Raw genomic sequence first — 18,630 nt, forward strand, 5'->3', positions numbered from 1 at the left:
ACATATATAATAAAATAAAGCAGTACCAACCATCTCAAAAATGCAAACTGCCGCTTCTTTTTAGTTTAGTTTAGTTTAACAATTTTTTAGAGCGCATAGCTACCCGGAGGCTTCCCAGCGCTAAAGGTAGACCACAAAACTCAGAGATGCTTATGCTGTAAATAAAAATGCCTTCAGTCTCTTACGAAAAAATGATTCTGACTGTTCTTGTCGAAGTTCCAAAGAGAGTGAGTTCCAAAGATATGTGGCTTTGACTGAGAAAGAACAGCCTCCCCATGTTGCTTTCCTGAAATGGGGCGTGTTGACCAACAAAGCGGTGGAGGATCTAAGTGCCCTCTGAGGAGTATAGGGTGTTATACATTGCCTGAGAGACAGCGGACCCTTATTATGAAGGGCTGTATGTGTCATGTGTCATGCAAATAGCCTTAAAATTGACACGATGTTCTATGGGAAGCCAATGAAGCGAAGCCAGATAGGGTTTAGCAGACAAATGTCTGGGTGTGTTCATAAGCAGATGTGCAGCAGCTTTTTGCACAACCTGCAATCTCTTTCTTACATAGCCAGGAGAGCTGAGGAAACAAGAGGTAGCATAGTCTAAACGAGACAGTATCATGGCCTGAATGATGAGTATTCAAGCCGAAAAAGGGAGGACTTTGATAATTTTCCTAATAGGTCTTAATAAGCCGAAACAAGTTGCGGCCAACTTTTTAGATTGGCAGTTTTACACCTATTGACAACTTCAGCTGTTGGAGAGGTCTCTTGTGATAAAAAAAAAATCATGAATAAAGATACATACATTTGCACATAGATTCAAGGCATTAATTGGCCCTACTCATCCACTGCTCTGCTCGATTGTCATTCACATTTTGCTTACGCCCATCATATCATATAGCATGGGGCAGTGAGTCAGCTCACTTCATCCATTAGCTCCCTTACGCTATGAGTAATGGCATATTGTCTCATCACATGCTCATTCTACCTAAAAAGAAGTGTACTTCAGACCGGGGCTGGTGGGCCAATAAATTACTTTGTCAATGTGTGTTTTCCTCCTTTATCATAGGGTTATTTTATCATTCATAAATGTATGTGTACAAACAGTGTTTTCCGCATAGAGTAATTTAACAAGCAATGGCAAAGCCAATTGGTCTTGGCAATCTGAGAGGTATTGTCATTGGCGTTGACAATGTAAATAGATACATAACAGAAAGATAAAAGATAGCTAGATAAAAAATAGATAGATAAAACACACACACACATATATATATATATATATAGATAGATAGATAGATAGATAGATAGATAGATAGATAAATAGATAGATAAATAGATAGATCGATCTTGTTTGACGTCAACATATCAAGACTATTTAAAACTGAAGCACTGTCTGAATGAATATGTGACAGAACATCTGGGTCCTAAACAACTATAGGCTAAACGGCTTCTGCTAAACAACTAAACAGTCTCTACAACTAAGTACTGAACAATTACTGTCTAAACAACAATTGTGCCTGAATAACAATTGCCTGAACAACTAATATATATATATATATAAAATATATATATATATATATATATATATATATATATATATATATATATATATATATATGTATATATATATATATATATATATAGTATATTATATATATATATATATATATACATATTATATATTATATATATATATAATATATATATGTGTATATATATATATATATATATATATATATATATATATATATATATATATATATATAATATACTATTGTAGTATGAACACACATAGTTACACACCGCAGCGATTACAACTACTGCTATTGCCTGGCTGAAAGGTTCCCAGTTACAGGCAGTGGAGTCTGCCGCAGTGTGCATGTGCATGGCCTCGTCAAGGCTTCTGGCAAATGCATTAATTCGATTTTAAACAGAACTTCTTGACGCATGCTGACAAGATGAAGCCATTGATCTGAACACTTGCAGTCACAAGTCTTTTCAGTACACTCAGAGCTGGGGTCAGGAGTGGAGATGATCTATGTGACTGTTGTTACCACCCTTATTTTTCAAAAGACTTACACTTAAAAAAAAACATATATAATAAAATAAAGCAGTACCAACCATCTCAAAAATGCAAACTGCCGCTTCTTTTTAGTTTAAAATTTTTTTAGAGCGCATAGCTACCCGGAGGCTTCCCAGCGCTAAAGGTAGACCACAAAACTCAGAGATGCTTATGCTGTAAATAAAAATGCCTTCAGTCTCTTACGAAAAAATTATTCTGACTGTTCTTGTCGAAGTTCCAAAGAGAGTGAGTTCCAAAGATATGTGGCTTTGACTGAGAAAGAACAGCCTCCCCATGTTGCTTTCCTGAAATGGGGCGTGTTGACCAACAAAGCGGTGGAGGATCTAAGTGCCCTCTGAGGAGTATTGGGTGTTATACATTGCCTGAGAGACAGCGGACCCTTATTATGAAGGGCTGTATGTGTCATGTGTCATGCAAATAGCCTTAAAATTGACACGATGTTCTATGGGAAGCCAATGAAGCGAAGCCAGATAGGGTTTAGCAGACAAATGTCTGGGTGTGTTCATAAGCAGATGTGCAGCAGCTTTTTGCACAACCTGCAATCTCTTTCTTACGTAGCCAGGAGAGCTGAGGAAACAAGAGGTAGCATAGTCTAAACGAGACAGTATCATGGCCTGAATGATGAGTATTCAGGCCGAAAAAGGGAGGACTTTGATAATTTTCCTAATAGGTCTTAATAAGCCGAAACAAGTTGCGGCCAACTTTTTAGATTGGCAGTTTTACACCTATTGACAACTTCAGCTGTTGGAGAGGACTCTTGTGATAAAAAAAAAATCATGAATAAAGATACATACATTTGCACATAGATTCAAGGCATTAATTGGCCCTACTCATCCACTGCTCTGCTCGATTGTCATTCACATTTTGCTTACGCCCACCATATCATATAGCATGGGGCAGTGAGTCAGCTCACTTCATCCATTAGCTCCCTTATGCTATGAGTAATGGCATATTGTCTCATCACATGCTCATTCTACCTAAAAAGAAGTGTACTTCAGACCGGGGCGACTATCTTCTGGATGACAATCAAGGTGCACAAGACCTGTGATTTGTAAATGGAAGTGCCTGGATGGTAGGCAGTTGCTAATCATGAGGGGGTATCCTAGGTGGCAACAAATGAATGTTGGAATTACATGGATGTCTTCTACACTGGGGTCCTCACACCTCAGTACACATATTTAATAACCCTAACCCTGTGCCTCAGGGGGTGATGGACATGTAACACATACTTTCAAACATCAAGGACAGCCAGGAAGCTTTGGACAGCTGTCCATGCATTTAGTCAGTCCACCAAAGGTAAGGAGGGCTGCCAAGTAGGATTGACTCAAACATTGGACAATCACATCCACAATTATGTTCCTAATTGCGGACAATTGTCAACATCATTTGATCTCACTGATAACATTCCAAAAACAAGCACATACATGCAAGCACCCATCTGGGCTTGAGCTGCATGCACACCTATGACACTCTACTCAAGTGCCACATAAACGGAGCACAACATGTGGAGCTAGATGCTGCTGGGAAGTCAAACATACAGTCCTGCTTGTTAATTAATTAACAGGAAGGCTCAAGTCTGTGGGTAATACTTCGGCATCACTGGTCTGTGTGAATCAAGGTATGACTTGCTGACTAAATCATGAAAATGGCCACCTTCAAATTAATCATTGGCATACATGTAGCAACAAATATCACCCTGTGCACCTGTCCATGCCTATAACGCAGCACTTGACTCCCAATATATGACTCTCCGCCACAGATTGTCAAACTGAAACATGGAACAAAATGTCAAACTCCAGTCAAGTCACATATCAAATCATGTGCCAGCACATCATACCTTGCAATGAGTCCAACACACAGGAGTCAATCACACAACAGCTGCAAACACAACACAGGACAAACATATCAACACTTACTGGATATGTCTGGGTCCGCAAATCGAGTCACTTCACCAATTGTGTAGGGGGCTTATCCACCTGTGAAACATGGAAGGATGAAATGTGCTCACTGTCTGCTCCCTGTACAGAACTTGGATCAACAAATTATTGTGTGACATTTTATTTGATAGAGCAGCACATGAAGGCATGTAGACACCCCACTAGACATACTATTGCAAACATGCATTGACCCTGTCACTGCAGTGAGTGATAGACACACATATGCACAGGCTCTAACTACCATGTGGGGCCAAACGTGATTACCCAATTGTGGGCAGAATTATTACTAGAGGGTACTCCATTTTATCATTTGTTGTTATGAGAGACATGCAAACACACATTCCTGATGCACTGCAATACCAGTCACTCAGGTATTGTGGCTTGTGCATCAAGGGACAATGAGTTACTGTGTGAAGCTCATGTGGGTTGAGTTTAGTTCAGGAATTATTGTGCTTTCTATGGCCCATTTTATGTGTGCCTGTGTTTTATGTAGGTTACATATGCCACATTGTCAGTGTTCCCAGAGCCGGATATGCCCCCTGTGACACCATGATGGCAGGGATCCTGTGTGTTACTTGATGACAATGTTACACTAAACATGGATTGGCCATTTATCTAAATCAAAACAACAAAGAAATATATGCTGACAGTGTCTAATTTGATCATCCGTGACAGAATGCATGGGCACAGGTGTAGTCATTGCACCTGAAATGTGTTACTCATGGTCCTGTGTACCTATATCAGGTATTGTATATCACAGTTAGCCACATTCATTATCTTACATTTGCCAAGTTGGGTAATCTGTGGTTATACAACCGAACTGACACTGTCCCCTAATTGAAACATGGTTTAGCAAATGTCCTACTTCTGCAATCTTGATGACGTAGGTCTGTATTTCTATGCACCTTGGGAATGACAGCACTCACAGGAATGATGGCCTGCTGATCTTAACAAACAGCCATGTCTGTGATAGCCTTCATACTGAGAAGTTAACAATTGTACATATGCTGCTCTAGATCCGCAGGGGTATACCAAATGTAAACTACCAAACTATTTCAGCACTTTAAATGTTTGATGGGAGCAGTCAGGGGTCCCTTGCACAACATCATGCAAATAAATAATTTGTGACCATGCATTCACAATGTTCAGGGATCCCATGATGACCCATTAACTTTAGATTTTTTTCTGGCTATAAAGTGACACAGATGGCAAATGCACCAGCTCTGTACCAGCAATTGCGCCCAAGGCAAAAAACAAAACAAAAAAAAACACAAAAACAATGAACTTAGGGCGAGATGTTCTTTATTTTTTTATGTGTAGCATTTGCTTCATTTGTTTACACTACAGCTATGGAAAGTAGCACAAAATATTTTGATATTAGCAAGTGTGCATTACTTTGGCATCCATAAATAATTTAAATGCTGCACAAACCAAGTCGAAATATCAGCCTAAGATATTACCAGAGGTTAGGAAGATCTATGTACGTATGGCCATGAATACTGTTCAGATACGTATTACAAAAATTGGGGACTCCATTGGTTCCTTGCATTAGCATGTGAAATACATCTCATTCCTGTTACACTCACAGGCCCTGAATAATACTTTTGTTTGTGCCGCATTACCATCATCTAATGATGTCAAAGCAGCATTAATTTACAAGATAAAGTTGTCTTTTGTAAGTTTGTACAGCTTTTGCATCATCAAATGACGGTAATGGGTTGCAAAAATTGTGTAAATCAGGGCCACTGTTTGTTCAACTTGCATTCCACATGCCCATTAACATTGCATGCAGCATGTCACAAAATCTGCTACTGTCATTACAGAGCATTTTACTGTACACATTAGTCTAATTTGTACTCACCAACAGGGCCACCAATCACCACACCCAGGTGGTCCAGCAGGTTTTGCTCTCTGGCCACCAGGTCAGCCCATCGATGTTTAAGTTGGTGGTCGTTGTGCTGGCTGTTGAACACTCTCTTTAGGTGGAACAGCACCTTTGACCACCTGAGCCTCCTCGCCTCGGTGTGATACCCCTGTATCACCCTGCCACCATCCTCTAACATCAGGGGGTGGAAGTGGCACACCAGCCAAATTAAAGCCCCCAGCTCCTCCTCACCCATTCTCCCCAGACGTGGCCTTCCCAACATCTCAAAAATAATAGGGACTGGAAAGGGAAAAGAGGGAAATACAGGGAAAAGAGATATGGAAATGAAACTTGGAGAACCTACAAACAGCCAAACAGTACTCCAACTAACAATACCCACTACACACTCCCAACAGTACAAAGACAAATTTAAACACAAAAAAATTACAAAAACACACTTACTGTTACGACTCTGTCGTCCCATTTCCAGGGGGCGCTGTAAGAGGACTGTCGGAAGCCTGGGAATCACCTTGAACACCTATCTAGAGTCCCTTGCTGACTCCTGTTTGTTTCTCTTTTCTCCATGGTACACTCGTGTAGTACTACATTTGCTTCCTGGAACTGCAAATCCCATAATGCACAGCCTGGTAGTCAGGAAAGCCCGGATTCTGTTTCCCATTGTTTTCAATGGGAGAAGTCCAGTTGCTCCTTTTCACCGGATCCTCTCCTCCAGGACTTGCAAGTGTCTGAAACTACAAACACCTGTGACCTCTCCTGTGCAGACCAGCTTGGAACTGCTTATAAGCAGCCATTTCCTCAAGCTCCCCGTCGTGCATTGGAGTTCAATTCCTTTGTGTTACAGACCCCCTGTCAGATGTTTTTCCAGTTTTGTTCCTGTGCTGTTACAGCTTGATCCTGTTTCCTGTTTCTCTGCCCTGCTCCTGATTGTTCCAGCCAGAGTCTGCTCCCTACTTCTTAGCCTTGTACCTGTTTGTTTCTTCCAGAGCCTGCTCCATGTTTCTCTGCCCTGCTCCTGCCTTGTTTCAGCCTGAACCTGCTCTCTGTTTCCCAGTCCTGTTTACTACTCATTCCTACTCCCTGTATTCCAGTCCTGTCCTTGCCTGTTCCAGCCAGAGCCTGCTCTCAGTTTCCCAGTCCTATCTCTGTTTGTTCCAGCCAGAAGTTTGCACCCTGTCTTCAAGTCCTAGTCCTTCCTTTACTTCAGCCTGAGCCTGTTCCCAGTTCTTGCCTCTGCCTCTTTGTTTGTTCCCTTCTGTTTCTTCTTGGTTCTTTGTGTCTGGTAAGTGTTCTATCAGTCTTCACCAGTGTATAAGTGTCCTCCTTTGTACTGGGGTTGGCTCCTGGTTTCCATTAGCCAATTCCAACACCATCCTTGTCTAGTGTTATACGTTGTCTTTCGTGCCTAACAGTGACAGTGTGCTATTGCTGTTTTCTCAGGAATCGCCACTGTGTTTCCAGCTGGACCCACAAGAGCGTGTCCTGTGTATGTAAGTACTATCCTTGTTTGTGCTCTAGGGTCCAGAGACAGAATCACTTCTGCTGCCTCCTTTCTATGGGGCTGGCAGGGTGACTATTTGTAAGAGCAAACTGCACAGAGGCATTGAGATTCCCTGTCACTGTGGGAGGTTCTGTGCCTTACTCTGTGTACAACCCCAGCGTGTTTGTCCACTAGTAATCCGTTTCCTATTTGTTCACACAAGGGTTGCTCTGCTTTTACTTTCCTGTTTCCTGTGTCTGTCCATAGCTGTCCTTTCCGTGTATGCCTTTAGCTGCTCTTCTGCCCCAGTACACTACCTCTTTAGGATATTCGGTGACCTCAAGGGGTGTACCAACCAGAGTCCTGATCAGACCCGCCCGAAACCGTGACACTTACACTGATTTACACAGACACTTACAAAAACAACAGATGACAAAGGAAATGGCACACCGGAGACAAAAGCACAATATTGACAGACACAACTCTCTAAGCAGCCACACAGTCTAGAAGAATCACAGACTGCAAAGTGAAAGTGAAAGTACACCCACTGTACCATTTCTGTAAACAGTATATCCTATTACATCACTTCCTGTCTCAAATGTGGTGTTTTTTTATTATGACGCGTGGAATTTTATGACACTTACAGGCTTTGCATCAATATTTTTTGATGCATATGCTTAAAAATTCCCCGGCATTCAAGGATCAATCAATGTATAATGGGTGTGAGCGTCATTGTTTAATGCATATGCATCATATTTTAATGCATATGCATCTTTTTTTATGCTTTTACGTCAATAAATCTGTCTATAACTGTGTTTGTGTCATTTTTCTCTTTTTTAACATACATGAAGGCTATAACTTTACAAAGATAGGTTGTTATGGCCTGCTGTGTGTGTTCTAGTGTTTGGGCGCATGTGGCAGACCACACTACTGTGGACCATAAAACACATGTTGTTGTGCCGGAATAGCACTCTTAAGTGACGCAAAGGCAACGCAAACTTTTGGAATTCAAATTGGTATTTCCTAGTTTGAGCAGGTGTTGCATCAATAGAGGATGACAAGGCTACGCAACTTAAAGAATTCACTCACGGTCTGTGTGTTTATGTCTGTGAATTGGCTATTTCAATTGTTGTTGTGCCTCTGTGTGAACGTCACAAGACGTGTTTTGCAGAATGTGCTTGTATGCATGTTTTGTAATTATGGATAACCATCAGATGACCTTCATTGAGGTACATCAGTCATGATACGTATTTGTCATATCTGTTGTGTCTTATGCTGTGTGAACTTCAATGACTTTCGGGACAAAACATCTCCCATGACAAACTATACACAGGATAGATAGAGGACGGTTGATAATGGCAATGTCAAAAATGTAAGCCATCACATGTAATGGAATGTTGATTACCACTTCATGGTCACTTGTGTGTATACTACCTATGAGTCAGGCATTTGAACATGCTAGGTAGGTACAGTGTTCGTGACACAGAGTCCCAACTCCAATCCAAAAATGTTTTGGTACACCACAGTTTGAGTCATGTAAATGACCTATGTTTCTCCTGTGGCTGTGGATGACCAGCACACCATGCTGCATGTGTTCACATATTTCCAGTGGTTCATTGCAAAAAGGTGTCCAGTTCAAGTGTGTGGCCATGTGTACCCTGTGTCATTATTGGCCTCCACGTTGTCATAGTTACGTGCAGGTCTAGACATGAGTCTGTGGAGCTATTCCCTCAATTAACAGAGTATCCTTCAAAGCAGATTTGCCCTAAAACCAAAGATAAACTAACAACTCACATGGTGATATCCCAGCTACGGCACAGCAGAACTTTTAGAAGGCTGACGAAAGAGCAACGGTTTCTTCACAACATTTGTACACAGGGTGGGCTCTGAAATTCCTACTGCAACAGGGAACATCAGTGCCTCTGTGCTGGTTAATCTCACAGCTAGTCACCACCCAAGCCCCATCAGAAGGTGGCAGTAGATGTGAATCTGTGTCTGGACCGTTAGGGCACACACATGTTTTGTCCTTACATACACATTAGCAACCTTTGTTTTTTGTGCTGTAGGTACCGTAGCAAATACATGCATACAGCTATAGCACACTGTCACTGTTTGGCACTAATGAATACATGCAAAACCAGACAAGGGATGGGGGCTGGAGTAGGCCATTTGAATACATGTCCCAGAACTGAATACGATAAGTAAAATGATTCATCTATACTGTAGATTTGAGGATTCCTTGTAGATCTACACAATACCCCAGGAGGAAACAGAGGGCATGGAAAGCAACTATGAGACAAAATATAGCCACAGGGAACCTCCATGGTTAACGCAAAGACTGGAACCAGTCTGGCTAACAGAATGCAGGCTCTGTCCGGAACAAACATGAACAAGGCAAATCCACAGTGAGCAGACTCTGACTTGGACAAGCACTGTTTCACATTCCCCCAAGAGCTTTGGTACACAAGAGATTTTTACACCAATACAAGGAGATTCAGAAAATGGCAGCTTCTAAGCAGTTCCAGGCAGCAGCAAGGGCAGGGCAGAGTCAAATGCCTGGTCTGCATGGTAGTGCTCACAGGTGTGTGCAGCTTCAGTCTCTCACAGGTTGTGGAGTTGAGAATCAAGTTTAAAGGGCCAAGTAGAACTTTCACATGGGAAGCAATGGACAGCTGATTACAGGTCTTACCGACTAGCATGCAGTATTTGACCTGAAGTCCATGCAGACTGATGAATTATAACTATGGCATGCCATCCTGAAGTGGGAAGCACACAGGAGTCAGAATGGAAGTCTGGGTGTGTGTAGCTGAGGAATCTCAGGCTACAGATTGTCCATTTACAAGGCCCCTGGGAAAATTGTGGGGAGAGACTTAAAACACGGCAGTGGCAGGCCTTTTCACCTGGGATGGACTGCGCAGGGCATGTTTTGTGAGCAATGCTTGTCATACTTGGGGCACTCGTGCTATCCATTTTTAGCCTAGATGGACTTCTTGTAGCACATGCTCCTTGCAGAGATAGCTGATGTCACACTTACTGCTGTCAAGGGTCTGGTCATACATTCCTGTTACCAATGCAATAGCACATCCACTGTCTCATGTATGAGATACTTTTTTTTCCTTATGATTGATGGTGTCTTAGTTGTGTGTCATGTGCTGCAATGGACCATGTTGGCAACATGGATGTGTCTCATAGCTGTGGTCCTCTGATATTGCCCTTCACATGTGAAATAGACCGGATATATGTCATTTACACTGTGTAATGTTGGGTGTACATTCATACCCATCAAATGTGATGTGGCTTTTTCAGTATCCTAATCTGTATTTATGCAATGCTCCATGAGGCTAAACTCTGATTATGATTCCTGGGGATCATGTGATGCATAAATAATTACCCAGCGCATGACTGAGTGATGAAAGTAGGTGTTTAATGACACATGATAACAAAGTGGTGATGGTGACTATAGTTAAAAGAAGTTTTGTGCAATGTGTTGTCTCCGACGCAATCCTGCTGCAATGTTTGGATGGCCCTCCTCATTTTCACAGACAGCATCCTCCTCTTCCTCCTCTTCAGGCGTGGGTCTGGGTCATAGAGGGGAATGTTCTTCCTTACACAAATGTTGTGCAGGATGGCACAGGCCAAAATTATCTTGCAGACCATTTCAGGTGAATATAGGAGGCTGCATCCGGTGATGTCCAGGCACCTGAATCTGTACTTCAGGATGCCAAAAGTCCTCTCAACTATGGTGCATGTCCTACGATGTGCCTCATTATAGGCACGCTCTGCTGCTGTGCTTGGGTTGGCAAATGGGGGTCATAATCCATGGCTGGACCCCATAACCCTGATCAGCTGAAAGAGAAAATGAGGGTCAATATTTGGTTGTTGGTCGCACCTTGATTATCACTTTGCATGGCAGTTGTTATCTTGTGTCGTCTGTGACTCATCTGTGTTTGTGTTATTGTGTGGGATCCTAGGCTTCTAGGATGTTTTTTCTGCGTTGGGTTGATTAGATATCAAAACTGGTGTTTGGCTGATTGCCTGATTTCAGTGGTATAGTTGTAAACTTGCAGTTCATTGTGTTGTGTGTCTCCCATGCATTATGTCATGTGAAAGAAGTGTCCATGTGCCTTCACTGGAGGTGACATGATACTTCCACACACACAATTGATTCCACTGTGGTGGTAACATGGTTGCACTGTATGGCCTCAACACCCCATCCAATTAGACATATGTATTTGCATGTGAAATACAACAGTGAGGCCCTGTGATTTGGCTAGGTGATAATGTACAACACATCTCCATAGGTTGGCAGCACTGAAGTGTTCACCATTGACAGTGCACAAATATCCCATGTGTGACAAGTTCTATGCAAACCTGTTTTTGTGCCCTCACCGAGTTGGCTCATGTGCAAACTTGTACCTACACTACTGAACCTGCTCCAGGTAAGCTGGCTAACTTGGTTGTGGGGGTGAAGTTTTAAGTGTCAGAAAGTCCGTGTGCCTGTACATCTGTTATGTATATGTGTAATTGTCTCAATCCGTATGTGTAGGAGTGGCACTTTGCATTAGTGTCACATCAATATGTGTTCATAGCACAGTCCACTTCCTTACTGCTAGCAGGCAATGTCACCCCAGGAGTGATGTGAGAGGTTGGTACTGCCTCAATTATTCCATGTCACCTTCATTAGAGTCAGCATCATCATGCTATGTGTCTGAAGGTGTTTGACCTGCAGCGAAACACATAACACACCCCTCACAAAGCACGTATTGCTTGGAAGGGTGTGTGATTGAGTGTTATTGATGTGATATTGGAAGATTCATCTTCCATGTTGTACTGCCAGTTAAGGCAATGTTATTGTCACTGTGTGGTTTTAAATTGGTCCCTTGTGGCTCTGGAGTGGCATCTGTTTTGCATCTGTCATTTGTCCATAGGTGTGTATCCCATTAGGTCAGGATATCAAACATGACTAACAGTGTCACACCTCAGTGTCTTCCTGGCCACGTGTCAATGTAGTGGTGTATGTGGTGTGTGTCCTACAGGGTTGCTGTGCTGTGTGTATATAAATAGGTTTCTGTACTTACCAACAATTAGGCCATTGCCATATCCTCCATCCTGGAAGTGTTGATTGATGGTGCTGTGGCGGAAGATGAATTAATCATGTACACTCCCAGGAAACTTTGCCACGATGTTGGTGACCAATCTCCGGTGATCCACAATGGTCTGCACATTGATGGAGTGTGTGTGCTTCCAGTTGCGGTATAGATGCTCGGTTGCAGCAGGTGGCACAGTCCGTACATGTGTGCAGTCAATGGCACAAAGCACATGTGGGAAGCCATTGATTTGATAGAAGCTCTGTTTGGTCTCCTGCTACTTCTGCAATGTGTTGGGGAAGCTTATGTGGCGGGGTGTGAGGGAGATGATGGCATCCAGTATCTTGGGAAGGAATGCAGAGAATGAGGGCTGTGAAATCCCGGCAATTAGAGCACCAGTGGTTTGAAAAGAGCCACTTGCCAACATGTGCAGGACAGCTAGCAGGTTGGTCTCTGGTGGAATGATGTCGGGTGTCCGCAAGCTGGGTGCCAACTGTGGCTCAATGTGGCCCAGCAGCTGCTGTATGGCTTGCCAGTTTAGTCTGTACCTCTGAATGATGTCATGTTCCCTGAGGCCCTAAAGGATTGTCCTGGTCCGGAATATCCTCTCCTGTCTTCGGCGTTGCATTTGGAGTCACTGTTGGTGTGGTGGAAGCTGCTGCTGTTGCTCCTGTGCTCTTCGTCTTCGTGCATGCTGGATGAATCACCTCCATGTCTTCCTTTTGGAGCTCTGGTGTTGCCTCTGTGGGTTTTCCTTAAGTACTGGTGTGTTTGCCCCATTTTAACACCTGCCCTGATCCAGGCGTTAATTTTTGGCGCAAATCGGGTTTTGCGCCATTTTCCGGCTCTGCCTCCCAGTTGTGCACCATTTTTGAGAGGTTGGAGAAATATGGCGCACGGGTGTTTACGTAATTTTTGGGATGGGAACGCCTACCTTGCATCTCATTAATTCAAGGCGGTTTCACACATCCAGAAAATAACGCACACTGGGATATTTTGACGTTAGACAGGTCTAGTGTCAAAGTATAAATATGGTGTTAGCTTTGTACCGAATTTGCGTAAAAGAAAATGACGCAAATCCGGGGCAAGCAGAGTATAAATATGCCCCTATGTTTATTGTTCCCTCGTTGTGAAATGGGCAGGGCATCTGGGATGAGGAGCTGTGAGAGGGAGTGCTCAGCACTCCCCATCACTGCGCATGTATGTTTGGCCGGCCGTCTCGGGACTCCACACCAGTTTATAAAAATAGAAAATATTATTATCAATAAAACAAGACTACAAAAATCCAATAAGTAGATCCTGAGCTATGCAACGTTAGAGATTTAGATGAAAATAGCACATAAAGTGCAAAGCGTCAACTGTAGTTATCTGGTCACACCGGACCGGGACAAAGTCAAATATTCAGTCCGAACACGAAAATGAAGGATCAGATACAGGGACCCACTTAGGCCAACTGAACACAGTACCGTAAATCCAGGTGCACGGTCTGTGTGGCCTTGCTTTTCGAGGCTTTGCAGTGGTTCTGATGAGGACCACAGAGGGCAGAGCACCCTAGGTCCACTTCTGAGGGTCCGTGACTGGGATGGTACCACTCGGGAACACAGACTCACAGATGGCAGAGACCAGATACAGGAGCAGGATGGTTAAAAGTCTTTTGTGTCCCTGAGATTCAGAAATCAGGAGGCCAGTCAGCTGGCCCTTGAAGACCTTGGGTTCAAGAATGTAGAGGACAGGATCAGCCCTTCTCACTCCAGACAAGAAGCAGCAGGCCAACACAGCAAAGTAGGTAGCAAAGTGGCAGTCCTCCCGGAGGCACAGAAGTCCTTCTTCCTGGCAGAATGCCCTTGGTTCCAGTAGAATTTTGATTTAGTGGGGTTTGAAGCCCAGTACTTATACCCATATGTGCCTTTGAAGTGGGAGGGGCTTCAAAAGAGGCATTTGAAATCACAAGGTCCCCACCTTTTCTTTGCTGGCTCTAGACACTCTACAGGGGGTTAATCCTTTTGCGTGGGGGGAGGCACAGCCATACTCATGTGTAAGTGAATCAGGGCTATGCTCTGCCCCCCATCAAGCCAGTTTGTGGTCCATTAAGGCTCGTTATGTTACACCTAAGCTCCCATTGTGTGTGACTGTCTACGGGACATGCATAAAACCCAGCTGTCATTCACCCCAGATGCGTATTCACAGGCACAGAATGGTTAAAGTAAGAAATCGCCAACTTTCTAAAAGTGGCATTTTCAGGCTTGCAATTTAAAACCCAACTTTGCAATAAGTTTTGATTTTAAATTGTGAGTAGAGCAACACCAAACTCCATATTTCTATCTTTTCCCAACTGAGAGTTACACTTAAAGGATGCTTCAAGGTAACCGCAGTGTTAATCCATGGGAGAGATAGGCCTTGCAGTAGTGAAAAACAAATTTAAATTTGTTATCTTCCAGGACATGTTAAACTTAAAAGTAGATGTCCAACTTTTTAAACACTCTGCACACTGCCCTTGGGGATAAATAGGGTCAATAGGTCTATAAGTTCAGGCCTGGCAAATGGGTATACTTCCCAGGTCGAAATGGTAGTCTAAAACTGTTATGCAGACCCACTAGTAGCATTTAATTTATAGGCCCTGAGCACATATGGTGCATTTTACTAGGGATTTACAAGTAAATTAAGTATGTCAATTGTGGGTAAGCCACTGTTATCACAGTTTAAGGTGGGCGCATAAGCACTTTAGCACTGGTTAGCAGTGGTAAAGTGACAGAGTCCTAGAGCCAACAAAAACAAGGTCAGAAAATGCTGAGAAGGAAGGCAAAAGTCTGGGGATGACCCTGCAGAAAGGGCCATTTCCAATAGTTTCCCTCATCCCTTGGTATATTATTTGATTGGTAAATATAGGGCCAAATATATGAAATTGTGACACAGAGCAGTGCCGCAAGCCATCTTCCTGAGCAACTCTGCTTCAAAAAGAAAGGGCAGGAATGCACAGTATTGATGCAATACTGCACTTTACTGTCCCTTACAACTGCGCTTATGCCATTTTGGCTGCCTAGCGCCAACGCAGGCACCCTTGCACGTCTGCATTGTCAGCAGGATTGTCAACACACAAAGTGGCTTTGCATGGCCACATAGAAATGGTGGAAAGTTTTGCGCTGCCACTGCTCACTCAAAGTGATGAAATGGCGGGCCAAGACTCTTAAAGATATGCTTCATATCTTTGCTTCTGAGCAAATTCACTTGACGTCTGTATTAACATAGCCTGCTGACAAAGATCTGCCAAATCCTACATTTCTCAGAGTCTCAAGGCAGGCTGGAACCAGAGCAAGGTTTTCAAGGGAGCACTGTAAACGCCTGAGGCAGACAAGAGGGTACAAGCCTCAGTGCCACACCCACGACGCATGGAATTGGGGTTGACCTCTCTAGTTAAAGACAACTCACCTGAGATACCAAAAAACACACAGTGGTGCAACAGTTACTCTCCTTCTGCAAAGAAAGGGGTGACTTTGCTAGGAAAACCAAATACAGAAAAAAAATGCATAATCAAAGGGGATCTACCACGAACTGTGCAGAGACCAACAAAATATGCCTATGTGTGTCACCCAAAAAGATGCTGTGCTTACAATATAGACTTTACAAAAGTCCTGGAAAATGCAATAATCACTATTGGACAGACTGTAATATTTAACGAGCTAATTTTGGCAACGCTTTTCTGATTTGTCATGCTACTAAAGTGTTTGGTTACTTTGGAACATCATGTTTTCATATGCAGGTATGCTCAATGAAATACTGAGCCACATAATATACACAAATAATACAGAAAAAATGTGTACTTCATGAATAGGTGAACATCAGGTGTTGCCTACTCAGTGGTCTCTGAAATGTTAATGTTGGCTAATTTCGTTGTATGATTTCCAATGTTAACTTACCAAGTTGAAGGCACATTTTGTGCAGTGCCTATGTTAGAAACGGGGTCTCTAGTTGGCAGTGGTTTGCACCCTGTCAAAGTAGGGACCCTCACTCTAGTCAGGATAAGGGAGTCACACAGCTGCGATAGTCCCTTATCACCCCCTTGGTAGCTTGGCACAAGCAGTCTAGTTTATCTCAGAAGCAATATGTAAAGTATTTGTACAAACTCACTGTAACACAGTGAATTACTCCACATCAGTTTAGAATAATAGGCAATAATTATCTGAAAAAAACAAGATGAAAATGACAATAATCAAACATACAGAAGTAAAGACTCAAATTTTCAAAGATAAACCTTAGTATAGCACTTAGGAACACATTAGCTCCAACTGGGGCTATCACAGCGCGTTGAAGGAGTCGTCTCCAACAGTCCAACACTACTCGCGAGGGAGTGCGGGCTGGTCACAGAGTCGCTGGTTTCTACTTACAGTACTTTGAAAAACGATGAGGAAACAAAGACTTCTGAGAGGTGAGGCTTTGCTGGTGCTAGTGCAGCATTGGTTCCTTACTGCCACCGGGGTGGTAAGGCGTCTATTTCTTTCAGGTAGGCATGGGAGGTAAGGTGTCGGTTCCTTCGAGTTGAAGGGGACATGATGCTACATTAGCAGTGAGGTGTCGGTTCTTTACAACAAGACAGAGTCGATGGATCCAGCAGATTAAGACGTGAGGTGTCGACTTTGTGGTGTCACAATCACACCACAGGCCGCAGGTGCTAGGATGGAGCAGGAGTCACGTGCCACAGACGTCAGTGACATGGTGCTCTGGACTCGTGATGGGGTGGGACTTCAGAGGCACTGTGGCGGCATCAGACTTGCAGCATTGTTCACAGTCGTTGCACCCATCTGGGACCACAGCTCTGGTGCAAGCAACGGTGCGGGGCCAGAGGGCGGCACCAGTTCCAAAGTAGTTCTGGAGATCAATGCACTTGTTTCTTCCTTGGTACTCCAGAACTCTCTCCCAAGGGGCCACAAACTGGTTTTGGAACCCCTTGGGAAGTCAGGACTCTCAGAATGAAAGCAGAGGTGCTGGCAGATTAAGGCCTTCATTATGACATTGACTGTAAATCCCGCTTACCGCCATGCCGACTGCTGCCAACATAACGCCGCGGCGGCAGATAACCGCCAAGCATATGATGACACACACATACCAATCCGTCACTATACGGCCACACACACAAGTTTGCCAGCTCAAAGGTCAGCGATAAACTGGCAGTAGCAAAACCCACACCGTTACGCCAACAGAACTACGTCCACAGCATTATGACCCACAAAAGACTGCAGCGGACATTCAATGGCGGTAAACTATTGGCAGTACATACCACCGCGCTCAAAATACACACACTCAAACAAAACTAGACCACATTGGACAACTCAAACTACACACACCTGACACCCATACACACACCACACCCATACACCCACACCACTATAAAACACATACCCACACTACCCACAACCCTTTACGACTAGAAAGAATTGCCACCAGAGAGAGACAGCAAGAGCACACACACAACCAGAGCCACATAACATCATCACCTACACAACTGTCAATGCACCTTACATCACACACCCCAACACATCACCCCACACACCCTCACCCACACCACTCATACTACACCCACGGCACCACAACGACACCCCAGATTCTCTGAGGAGGAGGGGCTGAGGGTCATGGTGGAGGAAACATCTGGGCAGAGCCAAAGCTATTTGGATCACAGGTACAGCAGCCATCCATTGCTAGGAAGATGGAGCTATGGCGGAGAATCGTGGACAGGGTCAACGCTGTGGGACAGAACAAGGGATGATATCTGGAAGAGGTGGAACGACCTACGGCGGAAGGTACGTTCCACAGCAGCAAGACACCAACTAGCTGTACAGAGGACTGGCGGTGGACCCCGACCTCCTCCCCCACAACTAACAACATGGGAGGTGGTAATCATGCATCCTGAGGGCCTGGCAGGAGTAGGAGGAGGACTGGAGTCTGGTAAGTCAAATCTCTATTACTATCACTCCGTCCTACCTGAATGCCTTCACAAACCCCAACCCCTAGCCTTGCTACCATCATATCACCACCTCCCTCATACCCCACTATCACAATCCACACAGAAACAGTAATAGTTTACATCCCCACAGGTCCCCCAGCCAATGTCGCCCGGAGAAGAGGTGCCAGCAACATCCAGTCCCCCTACATTAATGACAGCAGCTCTGCTCGCCTGG

The sequence above is a fragment of the Pleurodeles waltl genome, chromosome 7 (assembly GCF_031143425.1).
Source record: "Pleurodeles waltl isolate 20211129_DDA chromosome 7, aPleWal1.hap1.20221129, whole genome shotgun sequence".
NCBI classification, from domain to species: Eukaryota; Metazoa; Chordata; class Amphibia; order Caudata; family Salamandridae; genus Pleurodeles; species Pleurodeles waltl.